Source organism: Saimiri boliviensis, chromosome 4 (assembly GCF_048565385.1).
Source record: "Saimiri boliviensis isolate mSaiBol1 chromosome 4, mSaiBol1.pri, whole genome shotgun sequence".
Lineage (NCBI taxonomy): Eukaryota > Metazoa > Chordata > Mammalia > Primates > Cebidae > Saimiri > Saimiri boliviensis.
In genome coordinates, this window is record NC_133452.1 from 164,486,068 (window position 1) to 164,506,325 (window position 20,258).

At 45.1% G+C, this 20,258-nt stretch overlaps 6 non-coding genes across 6 annotated transcripts; 5 read left to right on the forward strand and 1 right to left on the reverse strand.

Annotated features, from left to right (window-relative positions):
* The first annotated feature begins 5,050 nt into the window (after nucleotides 1–5,050).
* On the forward strand, nucleotides 5,051–5,122 carry TRNAA-CGC (transfer RNA alanine (anticodon CGC)). The gene has a single exon. It is a non-coding gene; the product is annotated as a tRNA-Ala (tRNA).
* A 606-nt stretch (nucleotides 5,123–5,728) lies between these two features.
* Nucleotides 5,729–5,802, forward strand: TRNAI-AAU (transfer RNA isoleucine (anticodon AAU)). Its single transcript has one exon. It is a non-coding gene; the product is annotated as a tRNA-Ile (tRNA).
* Nucleotides 5,803–6,955: 1,153 nt separating this feature from the next.
* On the forward strand, nucleotides 6,956–7,027 carry TRNAP-AGG (transfer RNA proline (anticodon AGG)). Its single transcript has one exon. It is a non-coding gene; the product is annotated as a tRNA-Pro (tRNA).
* Nucleotides 7,028–8,316: 1,289 nt separating this feature from the next.
* Nucleotides 8,317–8,389, forward strand: TRNAK-CUU (transfer RNA lysine (anticodon CUU)). Its single transcript has one exon. It is a non-coding gene; the product is annotated as a tRNA-Lys (tRNA).
* Nucleotides 8,390–14,207: 5,818 nt separating this feature from the next.
* Nucleotides 14,208–14,296, forward strand: TRNAY-GUA (transfer RNA tyrosine (anticodon GUA)). The gene is given in 2 exon segments: nucleotides 14,208–14,244; nucleotides 14,261–14,296. It is a non-coding gene; the product is annotated as a tRNA-Tyr (tRNA).
* Nucleotides 14,297–17,119: 2,823 nt separating this feature from the next.
* Nucleotides 17,120–17,192, reverse strand: TRNAA-AGC (transfer RNA alanine (anticodon AGC)). The gene has a single exon. It is a non-coding gene; the product is annotated as a tRNA-Ala (tRNA).
* Between the last annotated feature and the right edge of the window lie 3,066 nt (nucleotides 17,193–20,258).

Consider the following 20,258-nt stretch of genomic DNA (forward strand, 5'->3'; position numbering starts at 1 on the left):
GAAAGTAATGGGATGCCATTAGGGTTGGGGTTTTTTGTTGTTTGTTTTGTTTTTTTTTTTCCCCTTGAGATGGAGCCTCTGTCACCCAGTCTGGAGGGCTGTGGTGTGATCTCCGCTCACTGCAGCCTCCACCTCCCAGGTTCAGGTGATTCTCCTGCCTCAGCCTCCTGAGTAACTGTGGTTACAGGTGCCTGCCACCAAACCTGGCTAATTTTTGTATTTTTAATAGAGAGGGGGTTTCGCCACGTTGGCCAGGCTAGTCTCAAACTCCTGACCTCAAGTGATCGGCCCACTTCGGCCTCCCAAAGTGCTGAGATTGCAGGCCTGAGCCACTGGGCCCGGTGCCACCAGAGTTTTGAGCAAAGAAGTGGCACAATCTAAGCTATTATATGGGGAGTGTGTGTGTGTGTGTGTGTGTGTGTGTGTAGATACGTGCGTGTATGGCTGCTGCATGAGCAATAGACTGACTACAAGCTGTCACAGCCATCTAGGCAAAACATGTTGATGATTTGGACCTGGTGTGGAACCGTGAAGAGGTTTAAGAGTTGGCGGTAAATAATGCCAAGCTTGGATGATTGCTTAACCTTCCAGAGCTACAATTTCCTCAGTAGCAAAGCAAGAACTAATATCGATTTTCCAAGGTTTTTAAAAGAATTAGAGATACTTTATGGAAATTACTAGTATTGCAGTTTACCTAATTAGCATATTGATGCATAAAGCTCTTGGAAATTTGAAAAAATAATTCGTATTTCCCAGAACCTTAAATTCGCCACTGAAAAACTGAAAAAACGAAAAAACACGATTCAATTACTCCACAAAACTGAGGCCCAGGCCACTCCATATGGAACCCTTGTTAAAACCAGTAAGTAGCATATATAGTAAAACTGGAATTACACAATAGCATTTTTTCCATTGTAATAGTGAATTGCTGACATTTCTACTTTGTTGTGCTGTATTACCAGCTTTCATCTGCTCAACTCTTCCCACTCCATTTTATTTGATAAAAATGTATCTGCACTTTATGCCTGACGACAGATCAGAATCAAGGCTACAAGAAACATTCCCTGTCCTCAGCTCAAAGTTGAATGGGGACCGGGTGCAGTGGCTCATGCCTGTAATTCCAGCACTTTGGGAGGCCGAGGTGGGCAGAGCATTTGAGGTCAGGAGTTTGAGACCAGCCTGACCAACACGGTGATACCCCATCTCCTACTAAAAATACAAAAATATTAGCAGGGTGTGGTGGCACATGCCTGCCTATAGTCCCAGCTACTCAAGGAAAATCCCTTGAACCTGGGAGGCGGAGGCTGCAGTGAGCCGAGATCATGCCACTGTACCCCAGCCTAGGCGACAGAGTGAGACTTATCTAAAAAAAACAAAATTTAAAAATAAAAAAAATTGAATGGGATAGAGAGATAGGTCACCATACAGTAGTGTGCTTTGCGTTATGACAACACAGCAAGAGACTTAAACCCTGATGCCAGGGCATGAAAGAGTCTTAGGAAGGACATCCTGGAGCATGTTGACATGTGACCAGCAAAATGGAGACACAAAAGAGCTGGTCAAACAAGGAATGGGGAAAAGGCTTTTAGTAAGAATGATAACATTTACAAAGACGTTAAGAAAATATGGTGCATAGCAGATGTTCACTTATTATTCTTTTTCTTTCCCCCTGGCCCTTGCTGTCATCCTGGGTGCATAGTAGTAGATATTCAATACATTATTGTTGGATCAAAAAATAATTAAGATGAAACCCAAATTATATTAGGCTTTTCACTATAATAAAAGAGTGGGCCCAGTGATTTACATGAATAATTTTATTTCGAAAACCCTATAAGCTGAGGAGTATTAATGTTCTCATTTAACTTTACATTTAGACAAACAGAAATTTAGACATGAATCAGCCAGAGTGATCTACGTTTTTAATAACCAAATTTCTGACCCTCACATTTGCGGCACTGAGCCTGGAAGAATTGGAAAGAGGGAGGGAAACGTATTTTTCTGTATCCACCCTTGTCCCACTACCTTCTTTTCTCAGTAGTGGTTATTGAGGAAGGAGACCGGGATCACCTCCCCTTTGACCTCCACACTGCATTTCAACAGAAGAAAAGGCTGGCCTACTGGCGCCTCCTAACTCACCTTCCTATACCCAGGCGTGGTATGGAGGAATCTCTCTGGAAGACATTGTTTTTACTTAAACAAGATCAACCCCCACCCCACTCCTCCATCCGGAGACCAGAACCCTTTCACATGTAATTCCTAGAAGTGTAAACCCAAGACCCTTTCATATGTGATTTCTAAAGCTGTAAAACCAATTACCCTTTGTAATTTCTAAGGCTGTGAACCTAAGATCCTTACACGTGTAATATCCAGAGCTTAAGCCTGTATAAAGGCAGAGCTTCTCTTTGTTAGGGGAGCTTGGCCGTTTGGACAAAATAGAAAGCCTTGCTCCTGGGTCGTAATAATAAAACCCCTTCTTTTCTAGTTCGGTGTCCGAGAGGTCTTTTCTCCCGGCCCCTCCTGCTTCAGTTATGTTACAGGAAAGGCGTCCCAATCTAGACCCTATCGAAGAATTCTTGTATCTCAGGTTAGAAAGAAATCGGGGCGAGTCCCTAGTGCAAAGTAGAAGCAAGTTTATTAAGAAAATGTAGTAGTGAAAGTACAGCTACTCCATAGACAGAGTAGGGCGTTCCTGAAAGTAGAGGAGGAACGCGTCCACCCTAGGTACAATACTCAATATATGCGGAGATGTGCTCTGCTACAAGCGTGTGTGATAAAGGATTAATTTTCTTAATTACTGTGTTTTGTAAGAATCATATTATTGTCTTTAAAGCAAAATTTAGGAATGCCTTTGTTCTCCAGATACGGGAACATCTGGACACTCCCAAGTCTAGGTCTGTTTAGTAAACATGATTAATCTGTTCCCTTAACCATAGACACCTAGAGGCGACAATGCCTGACTTTCTGGGAATGCAGCCCAGCAAGGCGCAGCCTCCTTTTCCTAGCCCTCACCCAAAGTGGAGTCGCTCTGGTTCGAGCGCCTCTCACAGTTACAGTGATCCTGGTAAAATGTGCCTCCCTCTGTTGGAGTGAGCCCAGATGGCGCCATCAGAGGAAAAAAAAAAAAAGTTCCTCCCTCTTGTCTCAAAATTCTCCAACGGCCTCCGCCGTGGGTCGTCAGCGTGGCCTGCAGGAGCCCTACTTGGAGTGGCCCGAGGGCGCGGCCTCAGCGCCCCGCAGCCGCACTTCCCGCGCCCCTAGGCCTGGGAGGTCCGCGCCTCTGGCGGTCGCCTGGCTGGGGCCAGCTCTGGTTGACGCCCAGTTTCCAGTGGGGTGGGAGAGGCTGGACTGAGCGCCCTGCCGGAATTTCACCTCGGACCTTTGCTCTGGTCTCTCGCCCCAGCGCAAAACCCGACATCTCATTAGCGGCGTTTCGGCTGAAGGGGATGGCAGGCACCCGGGGGTCTCAGATATGGCGAATTTCCGAGGGCTTCTTCACCTTTTAGCTGCCAGGAAGCCCTCTGGCCCCAGCGTGAAGCCCATGGACCCCTTCTCAAAATTGTATTATTATTATTTTTTTTTAAAGATTGAGTTTTACCATGTTGGTCAGGCTGGTCTTGAACTCCCGAGCTCAGGTGATCCGCCCGCCTTGGCCTCCCAAGTGCTTGGATTACAGGCGTAAGACACCATGCCCGGACCAAAATTGTATTTTTAAAAGCATTAAAAAATACATAGGATTTCAAAGAAAGCCAATTATACTAAAAAAAAGCTATCAAAGAATTAAAATAATTTCATAATGTGTGCGTCTCATTAATACATTAAATATTAAATATCAAATAGCTAATGGGCCAGCATCCAACAGTTTTCACTGTGGAAAATCTTCTAGCCATCAGACACACTTGTCCAATACTTAACTTACTGACTCAGGGATAGAACTATTAATAACTACCTGAAAATCTGACAAGAAAAAGGAGAGTGAGAACACTTCTTTACAAACGTCTTTAATTTCTTTTTCCTTATTTCAAATAAACTAAGCACTGAAAATCAAGCCAGGTGAAACCAAGCACTGCTAAATCAAACGGTTTTCTCTATCCTCGGGCACGTGGAAGATTTCATGACGCTACTGAGAAAGGGGAGTTATTTGAAACATCAATTTTTTATTACTTGAATTTTCATTTAATATTTTTGGACCGCGGTTGAAGGGGGTAAGTGAGACGGCGGAAGTCGAAACTACAGACAAGGAGGGAGAGGTTACTGCAGTTAGAGGGAGGAAGGTAAGGTCAAGTCACAGGCTGGTATCACCGAACAAGTGAAGGACTCCTGAGCCGACCATAGGCCTCATAACCGAGGAGCTGTTTAGAAAATAGTTGGACCTTTTGGAAAGGGAGCCACAGCGCACAAAGCTTTTCATCCGGAATAGGAGTAAAAGTTGCAGTAACAATGGTTACAAGTTGTTAAAGGTTAAACTCCTGAAAAGCAACAAAAATGCACAGGCTCCGTCTTTTCTCCATTAGTGTGCTCCTTTGATCCCCTCCTCTGCTGAGCCCTGGGGCTGCTCAGGTAAACAGACACGGTTTGTCACCCATATGTCATACATAGGTAACAAAAACACCTATATGTCATACATATGTAACAGAAACAAAAGTTGCATGAACTATCCCTTTTACCACACACACTGCATTCTGATTATTTCCTATTCTAGTCTATTCTAACTGAAATCTAACATACGTTTCATTTACGAATATAGGTAACAAACCACAGGCGAAAGAGAAGTACCTATGGCTCTGTCACCAAGAAAAATCACGTATGTTCGTATCACAGTACAGTTGTTACAAATATCCAAGACAATTGGTTCAAAATCACAGCAGTCATAAGCCGGCCCCTGCCAGCTTAATTACCATTTCAAGATTTTGTTGGACAAATAAAAGAGAATTTAGCTTTAGCAGTCGGCAAACCTTAGAATTTGGGGATGGGGATGGGGATGGAGACAGGTAGGTGGGTAACAGAAAATTCTTACAACTAGGGAAAGCTGCAAGGAAAACTATTCGGGCTTGGGGATGTAGCTCAGTGGTAGAGCGCATGCTTCGCATGTATGAGGCCCCGGGTTCGATCCCCGGCATCTCCAAGTGCTTTTTATCTTGTCTGCCCAATAATCGAATCAGAAACTATTTCAAAATGTCAAGCAACATTTTTTATCCTCCACTTCATTAACTCCCTATGGTGTTCTTGTTGCCACTATATGTAGACTTGCATATGGAGCACGGGGAACAAGATTGCTTTGAGGTATTTTGAAATATCTATGTGGAACATGGAATTGAGACACGGAGAAACATGCCTGATGGAGAGATGACAGAAGATAAGAAACCTGAAAGTTGTCCGGAACCCATTAATTTGCTCTATTTGTGGTATATGGTTGGCCTTTAGCGCAGAAATAATCTTGGCTTGAGAACACTAAAAGGAGAGGAACGACGGAGTATTGTTAGTCCTGTGCGTCATAGGATGATGAAAAAATAGGACAAATATCGAGAGAAGGATGAAGCTCAGCTCAGCACTGGTGACTTTGGCTACTCTAGTACACCGTTCTTCCGTAGCGGAAAAACCAAACCAAACAACCACCACCACCACCACCACCACCACCACCACCACCACCACCACCCCCATCCCACCCTCGCCCAGTCCGGAACACGGATGCACTTCTTGAGGTCGTTTTCAAAGCCTGTAAAACGTGGGTGGCCGGTTAGCTCAGTTGGTTAGAGCGTGGTGCTAATAACGCCAAGGTCGCGGGTTCGATCCCCGTACGGGCCAGCCTCCTTTTCTTTCATCTCACAACTTGCCCGTGGAGAAATTAAAAACAAATTGAGAACTGTCATGACAAGAAACACCGCAGACCTTCTGTAACTAGTAGTACCGAAAGTCCAAATCATCCGAGTGAGTCCGGAGGTCCCTTTTTTTTTTTTTTTTTTTTTTTTTGAGACGGAGTTTTGCTCTTGTTACCCAGGCTGGAGTGCAATGGCGCGATCTCGGCTCACCGCAACCTCCGCCTCCTGGGTTCAGGCAATTCTCCTGCCTCAGCCTCCTGAGTAGCTGGGATTACAGGCATGCGCCACCATGCCCAGGTAATGTTTTGTATTTTTAGTAGAGACGGGGTTTCACCGTGTTGGCCAAGATGGTCTCGATCTCTTGACCTCGTGATCCACCCGCCTCAGCCTCCCAAAGTGCTGGGATTACAGGCTTGAGCCACCGCGCCCGGCCGGAGGTCCCTTTTCTTAAGTAACAGTGTCCAAAATGTTTGCACAAGGGAAGCAGAAAAGCAGCATGACAGGAATTCCATTCCGAGAGAAACATTTTCTCGTTACTTTGATTTCCCAAGAAAAAACTAAGCCCCTTTTCAACGTCTACCTTTCCCACATCAGCAACCCGGTGGTCCAGGTTGGCAACTCTGCCCGTTCCGCTTCTTGATGTTAAATATCCCCCCTGTTCCTTGTACAACGAATATCCGCTGTTTATTTACGACCTCACAGCTGTATATCCTGTCGAGTGAATTTTCACCTGTGTTACTGTTTTCTGTGGAAAATGCTGATCTCAAGCCACGAGCTCCACGTGGGCTTTGTTAGCCCCACACTACGCCTGTGGTTGAGGTCGAAAACTTGTCAAAAACGAAACTCACTGGGCCTCGGCTCCGGAGACATCGATTCAGATTTGAGAAGGAACCCAGATTTCTGCGTTTTAAAAAAACGCCACAGCTCTTTCTCTTAGAAAGGATGGGGCAAGAGCCCTTTGAGAAAGCAGTCCTTAGGACTGGACTGAGGGGAAATTGAGAGCCTCGCTGACCTGATAATTTCTTAAACAAAATGGATTTAAAGGTATTATCCATGACAATTGCATAGAACTACGCGTACATTTACAAAAAAGAAATTTTGTAAATATTTAATATATCTAAAATAGCGTTTTCTCAGGTGGCTCGTTGGTCTAGGGGTATGATTCTCGCTTAGGGTGCGAGAGGTCCCGGGTTCAAATCCCGGACGAGCCCAGGTTTTCTTCCTTAGTTCTGAATCTGGCTCCTTTCACCCCACCTTAGTTTCGTAAGTTAGAACTTTCCAGTTAAATATGCCCGACAGTTGTGGTATCGATATGCGTTCGAACCCGACAAACGATTTTAGATCTCTAATTAAGGACTTTTTTTTTTTTTTTGGCTTCTCTTCGGTTTTCCATCCGCTCTACAGAGACTCGCAAAAGCAAACGTTTCTGAATCTTCTAGAAGTTCCGACTCCATGATTGCGTTCATATGAAATACGTTAGAAATAAAATGGTCACATCTTAATTCAATGCCATTTATTATTAACTTATTACATCAGAGGATGGATTTAAACGGGAAAATCAAGTGCTGAACTATAGAGTCAAGGTGTTAGGAACCTTTGAGTTAGTTATTTCGGCTTTCCTCCTTGCTAACAGCGTCGAGTACTACTACCATCTCACAGATCAGCGTTCTGTTTTCTTCTGAGAAGGAGCATTTTATCTATCCTCCTGGAGCGTACGGTTGGTATACTCATCAGGTAGGGTTTTTTGTTTTGTTTTGTTTTGTTTTGATCTATTGGGCTGAATCTACTTTTGCGGTTGGTGGTAAACACAACATATATTGCACTCCAGCCTGGGTAACAAGAGCGAAACTCCATCTCAAAAAAAAAAAAAAAAGAAGAAAAAAAAAATCACTGCATCCTATAATAGCGGTTGTCACATACTTTATATTAAAGTATAATTGCAACACTCCCCCCTTTTCTATGTGTGCCTTGATTATGGAGAACAACAAACGAGCAAACATATGGGTCCTGTAAAGGAGGGAGAACACAGCAGACATTTTCTTGAGGGCCACATCCACAAGTAGTGGCAGGAGGGGCAAGAATCAGTGGGTTATGAGAACAGGAGAGGAACACCTCATTGGGCCACAGAAGAGCACCCAGGATAGCGTTTGGGCTCGAGGACCGAGTCTCCTTAGGACTATGCTTGGAGCCAGTTGGTAACCGGGTCTGGAGTTTTGGGAGTGCCAGTGTAGGAGTCACTGTCAGCATCCGGTGGCACTAACTCTTAGGTCCTGGAAACATTATGTTGTCAATCAACACAAATTGGTGAGAATGGGCAAAGGAGGAAAGATGTAGAGAAAGTTGGTGGAGTGCATGTTATTGATTCAGGTATGTTTATGTCCTGTGAGTTTCATTTCATCTTACCTATAAAACCGAGATAAACATAAAATCCAGAATCTTGAGCATATAAAAGAAGTTATGTCTTTTCTTATTACATTAGGGAAGACCTAGTTACAGAGGAGCCCGGCTAGCTCAGTCGGTAGAGCATGAGACTCTTAATCTCAGGGTCGTGGGTTCGAGCCCCACGTTGGGCGTTCTGTTTTAGTGTTTTCGATTTCCCTATTGCTGTCAGATTTCTCACTGCTGAAAAAAAAAAAAAAAAAATAAGGCATACTTAAAGCTCATCACTCTTGAAGAATGGAATCATATAGTCATCCTTATCAGTTTAGGCTTACTGAGTTGACTGACTTATTCCAGCCCTCTCTGAAATTCTAGCTAAACTTAGTCTCAGCGCTCCCTGGTGTGAATACACTCCTCTGGCCTAGAGGTTTTGTAAAACCAGAAACGCTTAAACATAGGTTATGTAGGTTGGTGGTAGGACATGAGCTCTTGTATATTTAATAAATTCCTGGACTGATTCTGAAGCACAAATCCGAGCAAAAAAGGGTTAGGAGGCAGGAAGAAGGACCCATGACCACGAATAAGAAAGCATACCATACACCTCTTTGTTGATTTCAAATGGCCAATTAGCCACTTACCTTCCTCTCACTTCACTAACATAGTTCTCTTGTCTTCAGGTCTCTGGCTCAGGCATCCAAGACTGACTCATCAGCTGAAACACCTGAGGCGCTTCTGAAGTTTTAGATTCCTGGGCCCTGACTCAGACTCACAGCATCTGAATCTCCAGTAACTTAGAAACCATTGCTTTATAAGGTCCTTTTGTATTTTATGATACATATAGCAAGTTGGCTGATTATTCAGTCTAGGAAATCAACGCCTTATGGAAAGCACCATGTTTCTATAATAGGTGTAAGGTATTAGCTTTTGGGGTTGAGAAACTTGATGTCGTATATTTTCCTGACATTCTCTCCTCCCAGTTCAGGGAGACTCCAGAATGATGAGCTTCTGATTCATAAATGTTTCATGCATAAATGAGACATGCTTTTCTTTACACTCATTCCACACGTTTATTGAGAACCACTAGGTGTTAGGCATTGCTATAGGTGTTGGAAATCCATCGGTGAACAAAACCAAGATCTCTGACCCTCACATTCTATGAAAGGAGGCTAACAATAGGTAATAAATATAGAAGTAACAAATAAAACGGTAAGACGAGGGCAGGGCGTGGTGGCTCGGGCCTGTAATCCCAGCATTTTGGGAGGCCAAGGTGGGTAGAGCACCTGAGATTTGGAGTTCAGGACCAGCCTGATCAATATGGTGAAATCTTGTCTCTCAAAAAAAAGAAAAAGAAAATAAAATGAAAAAGGTAAGAAGAAAAAAAAAAAAGTCTCCATAGGATGTTACGATGTAATTGGTGGTGCTAGGAATGCCGCAGTGTGTGGTGCAGTATTGGCTAGGGTAGAGCTGATGGACGCCACGTTTGAGCAAAGACAGTCAAAAAGTATTATCAAAGAGTTTCTGCCGGGCGCGGTGGCTCAAGCCTGTAATCCCAGCACTTTGGAAGGCCGAGGCAGGTGGATTACGAGGTCAAGAAATCGAGACCATCCTGGTCAACATGGTGAAACCCCGTCTCTACTAAAAATACAAAAAATTAGCTGGACATGGTGGCACATGCCTGTAATCCCAGCTACTCAGGAGGCTGAGGCAGGAGAATTGCCTGAACCCAGGAGGCGGAAAAAATTTCTTCTTTAGCCAGAGTAATGGAAAAAATAAATTTTTAAATAAAATAATAATAACAATAGTAAACAGAAAGAGTTTCTGCGCTGGGTGAGGTGGCTCACGCCTGGAATCCCAGCACTTTGAGAGGCCGAGGTGGGCCGATCACCTGAGGTCGGGAGTTGGAGACCAGCCTGACCACCATAGAGAAACCCTGTCTCTACTAAAAATGCAAAAATTAGCTGGGCCCAGTGACACAGCCTTGTAATCCCAGCTACCTGGGAGACTGAGGCAGGAGAATCTCTTGAACCCGGGAGGCGGAGGTTACACTGAGCGGAGATCCTGCCATTGCACTCTGGCCTGGGCAACAAGGGCAAAACCGCCTCAGAAAAAAATAAAAATTAAAAAAGTGTTTCCAGCTGGGTGCGGTGGTTCAGGCCTGTCATCCCAGCATTTTGGGAGTTTGAGGCAGGTGGAATATTTGAGATCAGGAGTTCAAGACCAACCTGGCCAACCGGATGAAACCTTATCTCTACGAAAAATGTGAAAATTAGCTGGGTGCAGTGGCATGTACCTGTAGCCTCAGTTACTCAAATCTTCTTCCTCTTCTTCTCCTCCTCCTCCTCCTCCTCCCCCCTCTTTCTCTTCCTCTGCCTCCTCTCCCTCCATGTTATAATAAACCTTACCAGGGAAATTTCACTATATTATTTTGGAGGTCGGTATGAAAGATTATAGCTGTGACGATTGGGGATAATCAGAAAACAGGCTATCTCACTCCGCTTTCTTCCTGTTTATTTACTTAAAAAACAGGGTCTCCCTCTGTTGCCCAGGCTGGAGTATAGTGGCATGATCTCAGCTCACTGCAGCCTTGACTTCCCAGTGAAGCAGGAAAATAGGGTCTGGAGGCAGGAAACATAAGGACAATTCACACTTCAGTTATAGCAGGAAATATCCTCTCCATAGGGCACACGCGTTGTAAATGACTTTGTAACTTTTTTTTTTTTTTTTTTTTTTTTTGAGACGGAGTTTCGCTCTTGTTACCCAGGCTGGAGTGCAATGGCGCGATCTCGGCTCACCGCAACCTCCGCCTCCTGGGTTCAGGCAATTCTCCTGCCTCAGCCTCCTGAGTAGCTGGGATTACAGGCACGCACCACCATGCCCAGCTATTTTTTTGTATTTTTAGTAGAGACGGGGTTTCACCATGTTGACCAGGATGGTCTCGATCTCTTGACCTTGTGATCCACCCGCCTCGGCCTCCCAAAGTGCTGGGATTACAGGCTTGAGCCACCGCGCCCGGCCGACTTTGTAACTTTACTTCATCCTCTTCATTTACAAAGGGCGTACCCCAAGCAGATGGTATTTAAACTCACAAAAACTCTGTAACAGGACCTTTGAGCCCTCTGCTCAGGCCACTCCCACACTGTGGAGTGTACTTTCATTTGCGGTAAATCCCTTCTTTCCTTTGTTGCTCTGTTTGTGCGTTTTGTCCATTCTTTGTTCAAGACACCAAGAACCTGGATACCCTCCACCATTAATACCAGGCTCAAGTGATCCTCTTCCAATCTCAGCCTCTTGAGTAGCTGGAACTGTAGGCACATGCTACCACTCCCAGCTAATTTTTGCATTCTTTGTAGAGAGGGGGTTTTGTCATATTCCCCAGGCTTAATTAATTAATTAATTAATTAAGATGGGGTTTCATCATGATGGCCAGGCTGGTCTCGAACTCCTGACCTCAGGTAATCCACCCACCTCGGCCTCTCAAAGTGCTAGGGTTACAGGTGTGAGCCACTGTGCCTGGCCATAATTTTTTTTTTTTTTTGAGATGGAGTCTTGTTCTGTCACCCAGGCTGGAGGGCAGTGATGTGATCCAACGGTGCCGCACAGGTTCAAGTCATTCTCCTGCCTCAGCCTCCCGAGCAGCTGGCATTATGGGCATGCAACACCATGCCCAGCTAAATTTTGTATTTTTTAGTAGTGACAAGGTTTTACCATGTTGGCCAGGCTGGTCTTGAACTCCTGACCTCAGGTGATCCGCCTGCCTCGGCATCTCAAAGTTCTGGGATTACAGATGTGAGCCACCACGCCAGACCCAAAATTTCTTTATTAAGCATTAATAACTTATCATTTATTAAAACCCTGCCACAGTCAAGCAAAGCCCTATGCTATATGCTTGAGGGGTAACTGAACACAAGGCGGAAAGTCCTGACCTCAGTGAGGGCTACATAAGTGATGGATGCCTAAGTGTGTCAGGTACTTTGAAATCTTAGATGTTTTCCTGACAGTTATCTAATGTCTAGCAACATTTGACGAACTTCACCTTCAGTTGTCCTACTTTCCTAGCTCTGTTGGTTTTTCCTTTTAAAAAATCTTAACACTTCTATCATGGAACACCTTTAATCAAAAGTCATGGGGGAAGGAGAAGTTATGAATCAATTGAAAAAAACTCAAGGAAAAAAAAAGTTTACTCTGAAAAACTTCTGGAAATACTGATGTCTGTTGGTATAGATAAGGCGTATTCTGACCATTTTATGGCATTCTTCATGTTAGATAACTTAGTCAACTGAGGTTGGAGAGGAGATAAAATATTACATTTAATTTATCCAGACTGGCCCCACTCAAATAAATGTTTCATGGACTTGAGGAGATTAACAGCCAAGTTAAATGTACTTTCAATTCTTGTTCAGAAAAGAAAAAAAGTCTGTGTGCCATAAAGGACTGAAGAGAGGAGTGAACCCTGGGTTCAATGGCCTACTTGCACAAGGGGGATCATTTGCCCTGTGCGTGGTATCTCATTATATGACAAGGTAATGGTCTTTAATGGAACATGAAGAATGAAACAGATTTCTTTTTTTCTTTTCTTTTCTTTCTTTCTTCTTCTTCTTCTTTTTTTTTTTTTTTTTTTTTTTTTTTTTGGACAGAGTCTTGCTCTGTTGACCCAGCCGCAGTGCGGTAGTGCCATCTTGGCTCACTGCAACATCCTCCTCCCAAGTTCAAGCGATTCTCCTGCCTCGGCCTCCCAAGTAGCTGAGATTACAGATGCCTATCACCACACCTAGCTAATTTTTGTAGTTTTAGCAGAGACAGGGGTTTCACCATGTTGGGTAGGCTGGTCTTGAACTCCTGACATTAAGTGATCTGCCCATCTCTGCCTCCTAAAGTGCTGGGATTACAGGGGTGAGTCACTACACCCGGCCAGAATGAAACAGATTTCTGATGCCAGATGCCACCACAAGTCTATTTCTTCATTAACAAGGGAGGATAATAGCTATTCTGAGCTTTAGAGTTATAGAAAACTAGACAAGAATCTTAAACTTTGCAAAAGTAATGTTTGAAATGACATTACCTTGTGTTACAGTTGATCATTTTAAAATGTATCCTTTTTTTGGTCAGGAAGGGTGGCTCACGCCTGTAATCCTAGCACTTTGGGAGGCTGAGGTGGGTGGATCACCTGAGGTCAGGAGTTCAAGTTCAGCCGGGCCAACATGGTGAAACCTCATCTATTAAAAAAAATATTATAAAAAAAGTATCATTTTTGCTCTTCCATGGATAGGTTTTTGCTGAGATAAGAATTAATATGATGGCCAGGTGTTGCTGGCTCACGCCTGTCATCTTAGGACTTTGGGAGGCAAAGGCGGGAGGATCACTTGTGGCCAAGAGACCAGCCTTGTCAACATGACAAAATCACATCTCTACTAAAAATACAAAAATAAGCCAGGCTTGGTGGCTTGCACTTGTAATCCCAGCTGCTCAGAGACTGACGCGGGAGAATCACTTGGACCTGGGACGCGGAGGTTGCAGTGAGTGGGTATCGCACCACTGCACTCCATGCACTCCGGGCTGGGCGACAGTGCGAGACTCTGTCAAAAAAAAAAAAAAAATGGTATCCGTTTGAAGTTTTATTATTTAACCTGCTATTCCTTCTCCTCCTCCTGTCAATTACTTCAATAAAATCTCGTTAAAATTACAGTGTTAAAGTGTGCTTCAAATTCTAATTTTAGGTGGGGGTTGAAATTGGTTATGTAATTCATTCATTACAAGAAAAAATGATCGTTGCTAAATTCTTATCAGTTCCTTATGTCCTCCTAACATTTTATGTTTCTTTTTGTGAACTAGTGAGGGAGGTGCTCTCATTTTCTCCCTGGTTCAGAGAAAAGAGCCTCTGAACGTCAGTCAGTTCCGAAGGGGTACTGGATGCCAAAGGAATATAAACGCAGGTAGTTAAGACGGCAAACAGCCGCGATTGCCCAACCTCGCGCAGAGATGGCTTCCCCAGCGGGTAGGGAACGTTGTGTGAATCCTTCGATAGCTCAGTTGGTAGAGCGGAGGACTGTAGTGGAACTTCCTCGGGGATCCTTAGGTCGCTGGTTCGAATCCGGCTCGAAGGAATTCGCAACTTTTTTATTTTTACGTGCGTCAATTTTAAAATTCACTCACAGAAAGGCATATTCCATTTACACTTTTCCTCGATGAGAATCTATTTAAAAGTATTCTGGCTATGCAGTGAATCTCTAATTTTTTATTATTCTCCGTAACAGTTTTTAACCCTTGATCAAGACTTCATCCCTATAATTCACATAATCCAAGCCTCTTAGAAGCCCTGGCCACTGATGAAGTGAATTCGACACTGGTCCGCTGGGCTAGGGATCCAGAGAGGCATCTCCACCCCTCAACGCTGGATCCACAGCCTTGGTGAAACGGGGGGCTGGTGGGAATTAGGCGGAGCAACCGGTAATTGGTGGGGCTCGCGCGTCCCCTGGTGTTCAGAGTTCTGAATCGTTGAGACTCAGTTACATATTAAACCACCAGTAGCTCCCTACAACGTCTGAAGCCGGGATGAAATTCAGGGGGTCTATTCTTTTAATTGTCACGGTGGTGGGTTACCACCCTAGCTGAGAATATGTGCTTGATATCAGAATCACATGCAGAGATTTTGCAAAGCATCTATGATTGGAAGATTCAGGTATTGTAGTTTACAAAGCTCACCAGGTGATTTTCACGTACTGCAAGTTTTGAAAAACAGGTAGAAAATAATCATTTTAGGAGAAAATAATACGTAAGGGGAAAAATGGACAAAATTTCCTACTTAGGCAGGGAATTAGCTCACTAAGTAGAGATCTGGCATAACAGTAGTACATATTTGCTAATTTTGTGTCAATCTCATTAAAATATATTAATCCTATGGTACCCTTTTGTGTCTCAAAAATGTGATCCCAGATACCTATGAAAGAAAATGATTCTCAAACTTGGATATGGATCAGAATAACCTGGAAAACTAAATTAAAACAAACAAAAAACCCACAGAAGCCCAGGCTTATTGAATTAGGGTAGTGGTTCAAGAGCCCTGCCCGAAACGCATTGGAAGCCACTTCGTTAAGAGCTGCACATGGAATCTAAACTTGCTTTTTGAAAGCTGATTGAGGGCAAAAACTTTTTTTTTTCTTTTTTGAGACGAAATCTCGCCCTGTCACCAGGCTGGAGTGCAGTGGCTCTATCTCTGCTCACTGCAGCCTTCGCCTCCCGGGTTCAAGCGATTCTCCTGCCTCAGCCTCCCGAGTAGCTGGGATTAACAGGCGTCCGCCACCACGCCTGGCTAATTTTTGTATTTTTATTAGAGATGTGGTTTCTCCATTTTGGCCCGGATGGTCTCGATCTCTTGACCTCGTGATTCGCCCGCTTCAGCCTCCATATGTCCTGGGATTAAGTGCTGGGATTATAGGCAGGAGCCACTGCACCCGGCCAGAAAATGGTCTTTTCAAAGGTAATGTTTGGGCCTTGAATCCAACACTTATTAAGTAGTCCTGGACTAAGCTTCTTGCCAAAGCACAGTGGATTTCAGTCTAGATAGATTCTCTGCCACAAATTCTCCTCCCATATGCCAGCACCGGTAACAGCAGCAGACCCTCCACCCTCACCCTCCGGCAAGATACAGCAAGATGACATCAGAAGAGTAAGGGTGAATGTTAAAACAAAACAAAAAAACCCTCAGACATACCTACACATGCTTTCGCTCTCCACCATCTTATTTTTATTTTAATTTATTTTATTTTTTTGAGACAGTGTCTCACCTGTTGCCCAGGCTGAAATGCAGTGGCACAATCTCGGCTCACTGCAACCTCTGCCTCCCGGGTTCAAGCGCTTCTCCTGCCTCAACCTCCCGAGTAGCTAGGACTAAAAGCGCACACCACCACGCCCAGCTAATTTTTGTATTTTTAGTAAAGACCGGGTTTCACCATGTTGGCCAACATGGCCTTGTGAACCGCTTGCCTCGGCCTCCCAAGTGCTGAGATTACAGGCGTGAACCACCATGCCCGACCCATCCACCATCTTGTTAAGAATTCTAAGAATAAATATGTAATTTTAAAAATCTTTTAAAAATTTATAATACAAGGCCAGGCGCGGTGGCTCACGCCTGTAATACCAGCACTTTGGGAGGCTGAGGTGGGCGGATCACCTGAGGTCAGGAGTTCAAAACCAGCCTGGCCAACATGGTGAAACCGCATCTTAAAAAAAAAAAAAAAAAAAAAAAAAAAAAAAAAAAAAAAGCCGGGCGCGGTGGCTCAAGCCTGTAATTCCAGCACTTTGGGAGGCCGAGGCAAGTGGATCACGAGGTCAAGAGATCGAGACCATCCTGGTCAACATGGTGAAACCCCCGTCTCTACTAAAAATACGAAAATTAGCTGGGCATGGTGGCGTGTGCCTGTAATCTCAGCTACTCAGGAGGCTGAGGCAGGAGAATTGCCTGAACCCAGGAGGCGGAGGTTGCGGTGAGCCGAGATCGCGCCATTGCACTCCAGCCTGGGTAACAAGAGCGAAACTCGGTCTCAAAAAAAAAAAAAAAAAAAAAAAATTTGGGCCGGGTGTGGTGGCTCACGCCTGTAATTCAAGCACTTTGGATGCCAAGGAGGAGGGCGGATCACCTGAGCTCGGGAGTTCAAGACCAGCCTGACCAACATGGTGAAACCCCGTATTTAAAAAAAAGAAGAAGAAGAACCGCCCGGTCTACGAAAGAACAGTCTGAGGAGGAGGGAGCCACAGAGTGGGTGGGTCTCCTTGGGTGTGAGGGAAAGCCGAGCTCAGAGTTCTTGAAGGAGAGACCACCCCCATCATGATATGGTAGCGTGTTAGCCACTTTTGTGTCATTGAGGTATTCATGGAAAGATAACAAGTATGGGCCAAAGGGTAAAGCGGGAGAGGAAACTACATAAAACTGGAGAATGCGGGCATCGATCCCGCTACCTCTCGCATGCTAAGCGAGCGCTCTACCATTTGAGCTAATTCCCCTCCCACATAACCACTTTTCCATCCTTTACCCTCTTTGATATCTGGAAGAAATTCAGGACTCGCTGCTATTTCGAGTTTCGTCATTAGCTAATGGGGGACGGGGGGGCGGGGGGAAGAACTGTAGATCAGTGGTGACTAAAGAGCCCTAGCAGGACTTCCGCCCCTCAGGCTCTCTTTAACTTGTTCTGCTGGCTCGGAGCCCGTCGGGAGAAGACCACAACGTGCAGGTGAACCAGCGAGCCCGAGTTCACAGAAACAGCTGTCCTGCGGGTCCGGGAAGAGTTTAACACCGGAATCACATCGGCGGAAACCGGGACCTGGCAGCAAATTGAGGATGCACCCAGAAGGGAAAAATCAAGTTAATTAAGCAATGAGGTTCGGCCTTGGCCTACCCCGAAGTTTCTACCACACTCCGCACCCCTAAAATTTCTACCTATTGGCCGGGCGCGGTGGCTCACGCCTGTACTCCTAACACTTTGGGAGGCCGAGGAGGGCGGACCACGAGGTCAGGAAATGGAGACTATCCTGGCCAACATGGTGAAACCCCGTTTCTACTAAAAATACAAATATTAATTGCGAGTGGTGGCACGTGCCTGTAATTGCAGCTACTGGGGAGGCTGAGGCAAGAGAATCACTTGAACCCGGGAGGCAGAGGGTGCAGTGAGCCGAGATAGTGCCACGGCACTCCAGTTTGGCGACAAGACAAGACTGTCTCAGAGAAAAAAGATAAAGAAAAAAATCCCCTAGTCATTTGGTTCTAGAAACAGATTATCCAGCGTCTCTATGGATCTATGAATGTCCCTTAAGTCAGGCGCGTTGGTTCACACCTGTAATCCCAGCACCTTGGGAGGCCGAGGCGGTTGGATCACTTGAGGTTAGGAATTCGAGACCAGCCTGCCAATATGGTGAAACCCGGTCTATACTAAAAATACAAAAAAGCCGGGCGCGGTGGCTGTAAACCCAGCACTTTGGGAGGCTGAGGCGGGTGGATCACTAGGTCAATAGATCGAGACCATCCTGGTTAACATGGTGAAACCCCGTCTCTACTAAAAATTAGCTGGGCATGGTGGTACACGCCTGTAATCCCAGCTACTCAGGAGGCTGAGGCAGGAGAATTGCCTGAACCCAGGAGGCGGAGGTTGCGGTGAGCCGAGATCGCGCCATTGCACTCCAGCCGGGGTAACAAGAGTGAAACTCCGTCTCAAAAAAAAAAAAAAAAAAAAAAAAAAAAAATTAGCCGGGCGTGGTGGCGTGCACCTGTAATCCCAGCTGCTCTGGAGTCTGAAGGAGGAGAATCGCTTGAACCCAGGAGGCGGAGGTTGCAATGAGCTGAGATCGCGCCACTCCACTCCAGCCTGGGCTGCAGAAGCAGGGCTCACTCTCGGTAAGAACAGCAGCAGCAGCAAGAAGAATCCGCTTTTTGTCTGACTTTGTCGCTGCCGGAGGACCTGTAGCCACGAGGGGGCGTGCGTCCCATTTGATTTCTCTATTTTGGCTTCTGCAGTCCTGATTTCGATCAAGGGGTGTACGAATTATTTTTCTAAGGTAAATATTAGGAAGAGAAGCGAATATACCTATGGTTACAGACTCAAAGGCAGAATCTTTGCACAAAGACAAATACTTTAGTTGCCGCTTTTTCTTCTGGACCTATTGCGTACCAGGTACTGTGACCGGTGCTAGGTGCTAGGTACTTTTCAGCAGAAGTTAGTTGAGAAGAGATCCGTTGGCCACCCGTTGGCCATCCGTTGGCCTACAGTCTCAGGAAAGCCATAGGACGGCCCTCACCCAATATCTGCACCTTCAACTGCTTCTTTTCCAGAAATCCCATCATTAGAAACTTCCTCTTTTTGGCCGGGCGCGGTGGCTCACGGCTGTAATCCCAGCACTTTGGGAGGCCGAGGAGGGTGGATCACGAGGTCAAGAGATCGAGACCATCCTGGTCAACATGGTGAAACCCCGTCTCTACTAAAAAATCCAAAAAAATTAGCTGGGCATGGTGCCGCGTGCCTGTAATCCTAGCTACTCAGGAGGCTGAGGCAGGAGAATTGCCTGAACCCAGGAGGCGGAGGTTGCGGTGAGCCGAGATCGCGTCATTGCACTCCAGCCTGGGTAACAAGAGCGAAACTCCGTCTCAAAAAAAAAAAAAAAAAAAAAAAAAAACACGTAAACTCAGGCCGGGCGCGGTGGCTCAAGCCTGTAATCCCAGCACTTTGGGAGGCCAAGGCAGGTGGATCACGAGATCAAGAGATCAAGACCATCCTGGTCAACATGGTGAAACCCCGTCTCTACTAAAAATACAAAAAAGAAAAAAGAAACTTCCTCTTTTTATTTTCTAGTCTCAATGAAATTGGGGCAAGATGCTACAAACTGAAAGTGGAGAAGACAAAATAACTTTATTTAAGAAGGTGACTACGCTGCACAGGGCATAGAAGGTCTTTTAAGACCTTTAGACAGCCTTAAATATTTGTCCTTCTCTTTTGCTTTTTCATTCCAGTTAGGGTGACAAAACGTGGTTAACTCCTTGGGAAGAAGGCCTCCCAATTTCCTGCCCCCACCATTTTAGACAAGAGAGTTCAAAACTCAGATGTTAGCCAGGAGCAGTGGCTAATGCCTGTAAATCCCAGCACTTTGGGAGGCTGAGGCTGCTGGATCACTTGAGGTCAGCAGTTCGAGAACAGCCTCACCGACAAGGTGAAACCCTGTCTCTACTAAAAATACAAAAATCAGCTGTGAGCAGTGGCAGATGCGGGTAATCTCAGCTACTTGAGAGGTTGAGGCAAGAGAATTGCTTGAACCTGGGAGGCAGAGGTTGGAGTGAGCAGAGATTGCACCACTGCTCTCCAGCCTGGGCGACACAGCGAGACTGTCTCAAAAACCAACAAACAAAAAACTGACTCAGATGTTATACCTGTGTGTAGAAACCAACCATTCCTCTGCAACTTGGCTCAAAGTCAGCCTTGCTTTGAGGTTCATGCCACCTAGGTGTTTTCTCTTTATTCGACTCTGGGCAGAATTTTCTTTTTCCTTTTTTTTTTTTTTTTTTTTTTATGTTTTCACTATTTATGA